The sequence below is a fragment of the Humulus lupulus genome, chromosome 5 (assembly GCF_963169125.1).
Source record: "Humulus lupulus chromosome 5, drHumLupu1.1, whole genome shotgun sequence".
Taxonomy (NCBI): domain Eukaryota; kingdom Viridiplantae; phylum Streptophyta; class Magnoliopsida; order Rosales; family Cannabaceae; genus Humulus; species Humulus lupulus.
In genome coordinates this window covers 152,108,011-152,115,865 of record NC_084797.1, presented here as the reverse complement: position 1 = coordinate 152,115,865, position 7,855 = coordinate 152,108,011, and the positions used below count along the sequence as shown (strand labels likewise).

Genomic DNA, 7,855 nt, shown 5'->3' with positions numbered 1-7,855 from the left:
GTACGAACTAATGAGTTCACTCGTCAGAAAGATTTTTCTCCCAAAATTCCAGAAAAAGAGATCCCCTTAAATGAAGCCCTGGGTCCTTTATTTATAGTACTCAGGTTTGTTACATGACCAGTAATACTAGGATCGTGGTTTGGTACACGCGTTTATCAAGTAGTAATGATACGTGTCTACCTCCACATGATTATGAGGTCGTGGGTCTTTTCGTTGTTTCTCTAGATCGTGGTGGATAATGCACGATAGAAACCTCTAGAAAGATGTTAATTCTCTATTGGTATATGGGACTTAGGTGTTAGGCCCGATGACCCGAGCATGGGTGCTAGGCCTGTGACCTTTTGGGTGCTGGACCTGTTGATCCTCTGAGTGCTAGGCTTGTTGATTTCAGTTTGAATGAGAATGAGTATTTCTCAGTAAAGTGTACTTGGGAGTTTAGGCCGACCACCCTATGAAGAATGGGGTGGGTCGACCACCCATGTGGTTCCTGAGCATGTCAGGCCGACCACCCTAGGGGTTGGGGTCAGGCTGACCACCCCTACGGGTCCTTGGGCATACTAGGGCCAACCACCCCTGGGGTAGGGGTCAGGCTGACCACTCCTAGGGGCTCTTAGACACACTAGGTTTGACCACTCTGGGGTAGGGGTTAGGCCGACCACCCCTAGGGGTTTAGGCTTGGTTGATTTCCCTATAGGTCCTGGACCTATCTTTTTTGCTCGTCGGTCTTTTCTCAATACTTCGTCGTTTTTCCCTAATTTGTGATGTCACGTGTCGCATTCTCATTCGCCACGCCATCCTCATATTTTTTAGGGATAACAATGATCATATACATATACATAAAAGTTTGGTTTTACAACATATATATTATGTAGGTTCATGGAGACTTTAAAGTTTGGTTCACTTTTAAATGCTTGACAACTACATCTCTGACAATTAATATTAGTGTTCAATTATCTTATATAAATATTTCAATGCTACAAAATAAAAAAAACCAGCATATAATATATAGAGATGTATATTTTACAACATAATAACACAAATCAATTGAGTAATAGGAAAAGTATATGGGCATGAATACATATATTGATATTAAAATTTATATGTATATACATTATTGGTTTTGGTTGAAATAAACCTCATATATGTATTAATTTGTATTATTATTAATATGAAATGCCATATATTAGCTAGAGTCATGCAATAAAACATTGATTATATATATAAATATATATATTAATTTTTTTTTCTTTTTGTATTTTATACCCTTTTTAAGTTCATAATTAGCAACTACATACGGCATACGACAGACAAAGACAAGATATATATTTACATGATATATATTTACTAAGAAATGGATTAAAAAGAAAGGCAAGCAATTACTAAGGAATTTTAAAAAGAAAAAGCCATATATAGTATATAGTAGTGAGGAATATCTGTCTCATTCATTGTTTTTACGAAATCAAATTCTATAATATATTTAGCTTAACTTAAAAGTAGTCCAGTATTAATAAACCAAAAAATAATGTTTTAATTAAGAGCCAATCATACTTCTACCACTCAACATTACAAAAAATACTTTACTGAATAAGTAAAATATAATGAAACTCTCGCAAAAATACCTTCGTACTTCTGGATTTGCCAGGTGACGGGGAGCAAAACAAATGAGTTAATTTTTTTGAGCATTAAGTATAAAACAATAAAATGAGCGTCTGTAATACTAAAATGCCTAGTTGAAGCTATAACAAATGTTAAATTAGATAAGAATTGACCGCTTAACATTTGAGAGCACTATGATGCAACCATAAACACTCACATGATTAATTTATTTATACTAGTAATAGAAGAGAGCATCACATTTCGTAACCATGTCATGATTTAAACAAGTTCTATTCAGAAACTCACCTCGAAAAGACTCGAATGGCATGAGGAGTGATTTGAAATTGTGGACACTAGGCATCCTTTTTCTTGTATGAGAACAGAGACCACTTCATGAAATGATTGGCCATATTCTCTTCCTCCCACGTGATAAGGTTAAGCACATGGAGGAGAAATGCAGATATAGTTGGTTATTGAGTTGTATCCATGGCGTAGCAACCAAGTACCCGAAGATAAGTTGCAAGTTCCTGCAAAAGTAAATTGCAAAATTTGGTTATACATCTCATAATAATTAGATACAAGTATTATTTTTAAAGAATAATATAAAAAGAACAGGGGAGCAGAAAACCTGCAACTGCTCTAAAGCACTCTGTGCACGTGGTTCTGCCATAGATGCCTCAAAATCAATGTAGAAAAGGTAATCAAAGTACCTGCAACCAAAGAAAATAATTAATGAAAAGTGGAGACTCTTATTTTTACTTGGGAAGATGTTAACAAAGCGCAACAAGTCATTTTAATTAAGTATCAAGCGTATATGTTTCAAACTTCATATAAGATATTTGACAAACTACGAGGGAACTGGTGATATCATACATACACACACATTTAGATATGTGCTTTCGCAGGCTGAGAAAAATATGCATCGATTGACAGCAGCATCTTTTATCAAACTGTTGCCAATAGGTTTTGTATGCAGATATTTAAATAAAAATAGAAGAAAAAAAATGGTGTTTTTAATTGATGGGTGTCAATATGCCTGACATAATACAGTTATATATAAAAATAAGACTCATTTTATAATAACATATCGCCTATCATTACAAGAGATTCTGCCTACATGAACACTATGCTAAATTTGTGGCAATGGCAAAATTTGTAGAATAGTAAGTTTACTGTTTCATTTTCTCATAACAGAATTGAGATTTATCCACCATATCTTGGATATATCTGCAAGGACAGACTAGACTAATTTAGAGAAATAACCGAAGACTTAAATATGCATATGATAAATAGTTACTGCCCCATAGATTTTTCAACATAAAAGATTTCCTAGTAGAGGCAAAAAGAGTCATGCAAAACAAGTTTACTGCGACACCCCTGAGATATGTAAACATTACATTGACACCCTCCATAGACTTGTAATTTATTCTATAAAATTAATAAAATTAGCCGATAATATATATGCTAACTGAGTAATATATTTACAATCAATCTTCTTGGTATGAACAAACTCCTTAAATGGCATCATTTTTCTTTTCATCAAAAACATAAAATACCTATTATATGTACAAACTCTAATCATCAAAGGATCACTTATCATTTCGGAAAGAAGAGCAAAAATAGTAAAGTTTTATGAAATATTAATAATAAGTAAATTATTAGGGAAAAGAAGAGCTAGAGAATAAAAAATACTTACTGCTAGTCCAAAAATTAGTAGGATTCAAACTTCTTCTTGTAGCTTTAAAGAAAGCTAGAAAATGCAAGTCCCAGATGGAGAGAGAGAGGCGGCATTGACCAAGGCGATGAGAGTGAGGCGGAGCGCCGCCTTCGACCCAGGCGGTGTGTTGCCTTCGACCTAGATGGTGAGTGAGGGAGGCAGATTAGAGAAAGAAAAATAGGTATTAGGAGAAGAGAGAAGAGAAAGAAAGAAAAAAAAAAGAAAGAAAGAAAGAAAGAGGGAGACGGCTGGGTTTTGAGGGCTCACTTGGAATGCAGGACTGGACTGGATTATTAGTAAGGAGTGGACTGTACTGGACTTGACTAAATTATCTTAGTACTTGTACGCCCTGATTTTCCCACGGCCTGATTAGCGAGCTGAGCTACGCCTAACCCTAATTACCTCGTGGACATTCCCAAAGCCGGAGCTGCCATCGTAAGATCCTACCTCCTTAGCTCGAGGTAACCTAAGGGTTCGCCAAGATGTACTTAAGGACTTATCCTGGACTCTGAAGAGCACACGTCGAGGGAAGCGTCCAGCTCGTGGTGCGAGCTAGAGTTGGAGGTTGTGACCTTTTATAAAGTCAACCACGCAAGGTAAACGTGCATATATCAGACATCACGTGTCTGATATATCCCTGACTTCTCAGACACGCAGCGTGAACGTGCGTATTCAGACACCCACGACTGGGTTGGGCCGTGCGGCCCATTATCCACTTACCTATTGATTTGACCACACTTATGTGTCAGGTTTAGGAATTAATCATGAATGTCACAGAGTTGATATGATAGGTAAGAAGGTCACGGGATGGCCTTCTTACCAACTCCCAGGTGCCTTCTCCTATAAAGATGGAGACCCTGGGTGTAACGCCCTGGATAGCCAAGACCGTTACACTGTGTGTTTATAAAGTGCCAGACTTGCTAATCAAGTCATTTAAATGAAATCGTGTTATTGAAACTATAAAGGAAATAGGGTTAAAAACGTTTTGGTCTCAAAAGCCACATTTTCATTCAAAAACATCATCTGTACATGGGATCCCAAAAATATTAAGTTCAAAGGCCATTTACAAAAGACACAAGGTTTATATACAACAACCGGCCATACTAAGGCAAATCAAGCAGTTAGGTGATCCTTGTCCTGGTCCACTCCTCGACTGTGGCGGTTGAACCGCTGGCTATGTACATTCCACCTCGGAGCTCTCCACCTCAGGCTTGGTCCAGCTTGCCTTTGCCTTTACCTGCACCACGTAGCACCCGTAAGCCAAGGCCCAGCAAGAAAACACAACAACAGAGCATAAGCAACCAACAGACAAATCCATAATTCACATTGCATCATAAGTTCTCAAACATGTAATCATTCAGCATAACCAAGTATTCAACATATTAAGCTCATCAATTCATTTCTCATATCACAGCACAAATGATAACTAGGGCTAGCGCTCTCAGGCTGCTCCCTCCGTTATCCCACTGACTCCGGCCTAATTAAGCCGAGCTCAGTGAATATTCTCGGCTACCAGTGGCCAAGCCGTGCCCTGTGCGCAAATACTATGTACAGCACTCCTAGGCCTCTTTTACATGTCCCATGGCGTAATACCATCATTGACACGAAACAGTTCTCGGGAACACTTAGTCCCATCACAACACATAGTCGGGTGCAGTTTTCTCACCTGTATCCCGAGCTTCCAATGCCCCAAAGCCGCGAGCACGGTCCTCTACCCCGAGCCTCTCCAAAGACCTAGTCACAACACAAATGAAACATCCTTTATCACTAACCAATCCAAAACTACTTCCCGGAACCAATCCCACACTCTCGGAACCCCCAAATCCCTAAAACAATGCATCGAAGACATCCCCCGAACCCTCAGAGCAAAGGCTCGAAATTGCAAAATTCCATGTTCTGAAATTGGCCTAGCGCCGCGGTGCTGCCCTATAGGGCTGCGACGCCCAACAAGTCAGAGAGCTTGCTCTGCCCAGAATTAGCCTCGCGCCGCGACGCCCAAGAACAGGGCCGCGGCGCTGCCCTATAGGGCTGCGATGCCTAGCAAGTCAGAGAGCTTGCTCCGCCCAGAATCAGCCTCGCACTGCGGCGCCTAAGAACAGGGCCGCGACGCTCCTTCGCGAACCCAGATTTCTGGGTTTTCTCCTACGTTTTTCTCGAATCCAAACCACTCCAAATCACCCCAAACTCATACCTAAGCCCCAAAACCAATTCAAAACCCCAAATAGATCATTCAACAACCTATAGACACCATAATCTAGCTCAATTACACAACCACTCACATAATTCATACTTAAATTTCATATTCAAACCCTTAAACCAAAACTTGAGAAAAGTGCAAACCAGACCTTTAGATTCTTAAACCATAACAGTTATGAGATTTCAAACATGTTTAATACCCTTACCTCAATCAGAATTTCAACTTGAGCTTCCTCTAATCCAAGCTTTAAACTGAATTTCCCCCTTGACAAACCAGCTGAATTCCCATGCAAAACAAGCCATGGCTATCTTTCAATTCCTTCCAAAATCAAACTCAGAACTTAACAAAACAGGGACTAAATCCTTACCTCAGTGTAAACCTTGATCTGTGTTTGATTCCACACCCTTAAACCCTTTACTAGCCTCAAAGAACACAGCTCCACTCCTCTTTCACTTGCCTTCTAGGTTCTCAATTTTCCCTTTTCCCGTCTTGATTTCTCTAGCCTTCCAAATCTTAATTTCAGTTACACTTAGTATAAAAGAATCGTGTATATCCATTTCCCTCAGCCAAAGCCATCTAAACCACTGCCAAAAGACCACCTTATCCCCCCACTAATACCCCTTCCTAACTAAACCTCAAGGGCACACTTGTCCTTTTACTTACATTACAATTCTACCACTTCTCCAACAAAACCTATTACTCTCTATGGTTACTAACAGTTACACAAGTTACCATTATCTCTCAAGAACTAATTTACAAAATCCCCAAAGCACCCCTAGACTCCTCCCGAGCCGGGTATAAAATCCGGTTGTGAATTTGAGTTATCTAGCTCTCTAGGACCGTCTCGGCACGTGCATCACATTGATATCACCACACCCACGTGGGACATATCACATAACATAATTATCACATTTATGCCCTCAACGGGCTAAAATTATCACATACCATAATACACATGGTCATGCATCGTAAATACTCAAATAGTCATATAACATGCTTTAAAATCATAATCATGCATCTTAATCATTAAATTCACACATACTTCCCATTATGCCCTCCAAGCACACTAACCAAGGCCCTTAAGCCTTATTAGCAAATTTGGGTCGTTACACTGGGAGTTAATAGGGGTTGGATTCTTTATTGTAAGAAATACCCTGTAATCAAAATATCCAGTATACAGCAATAATACTCACTAGTGGAGTAGAAGGATTTTAACCTTTGAACCACTCAAAAACGTACTTTGTGTCACCATCCCATTTCCAAGATCATTCATATGTTTCGGTTCAACATTAGCACTAATCCCATTCTCTTCTTTTCTTAATTTCCTGTTGGCGAAGAACTGCGTCAACAGTTTGGTGCTTTCATTGAGAGAAAGTTCGATTAGTGCTGTCGCAAACATCCAACTATGGTGACTACTCGATCCAGGCACGGTAACGAGGTAGAAACGCATGATGGGCAGGAGGCTCATCATACTGCCACCCCTAGTGAACAAGTTCCTAAAGCCCAGCAGCGGCCAGGAAAGCCGCCGGCGGGCCAAGATGACACCGGAAGTTCGGCACCCCGGCCACCTAATCCAAACCCGTGTTATTACACTGCGGTGGAGATGGAGAACGCTCAGTTGAGGAGCCAGCTAGCAATAGCTAACCATCAGATCAAGGATGTGATGGCCCGACTACCCCCTCTCACAACCAACGCTAACGTCGTAGAGAGGCAAGGCGAGGCTCCTAAGTCTCGCCGGGGTAACCGGCCCAGGCATAGCCGCTCGGACAGACTTCCGACAGCCAACTCTACCCCTTCATCACACCATCGAGAGGCAAACTTCGAAGGAGTGCCTAGAGCCAGACAACAGCAGTACAGCCGTTTGGTCAGGACGTCGACTCCTAGCTCCCAACCATCCTCGAGAGCGTCCAGGGGAGCTCGAGGAAATTCCCGAACGAGATCCGGAGAGGACTCGCAGCATCAGCCCGTCACCAACAACCGTCCTGCGCCTCATCCAGATCGCCAAGCGCAGGACCAGCAGGTTGGCAGGGCCGAAATGCCCCCACTGAACTTGATCCGACCTGACGGGACCAGGATCGCCTCTCCAATCAGGCATCCCCCGTCTCCAATCAGATATCCATCTCCTCCTCGGCCCGTTCGAGATATCCCAGCCTATGGGAGTAGCAGGAGAAACCCGCCATCAGCTAGACCTTCCCGCCGTAGCAGGGCGCCAAGGGAAATCCCAGGCCCTCAGCTCCAAAGGCAAGCTCCAAGCCTCTCTAGCAGGATCTACTGGACCAGCAGTCGTCGGAGCGATCTTTCTGGCGGGGACCTGCGTCAGCGCCTAAGTTCAGCGCAAAGCCCAC

General features: G+C 41.6%; 1 long non-coding RNA gene across 1 annotated transcript; it reads right to left on the bottom strand.

Annotated features, from left to right (window-relative positions):
• Window positions 1–1,908: 1,908 nt before the first annotated feature.
• On the bottom strand, window positions 1,909–3,991 carry LOC133780668 (uncharacterized). The gene is made up of 3 exons (XR_009869497.1): window positions 3,293–3,991; window positions 2,225–2,306; window positions 1,909–2,123 (listed from the first exon to the last, which is right to left on the bottom strand). It is a non-coding gene; the product is annotated as an uncharacterized LOC133780668 (long non-coding RNA).
• Window positions 3,992–7,855: the final 3,864 nt, after the last annotated feature.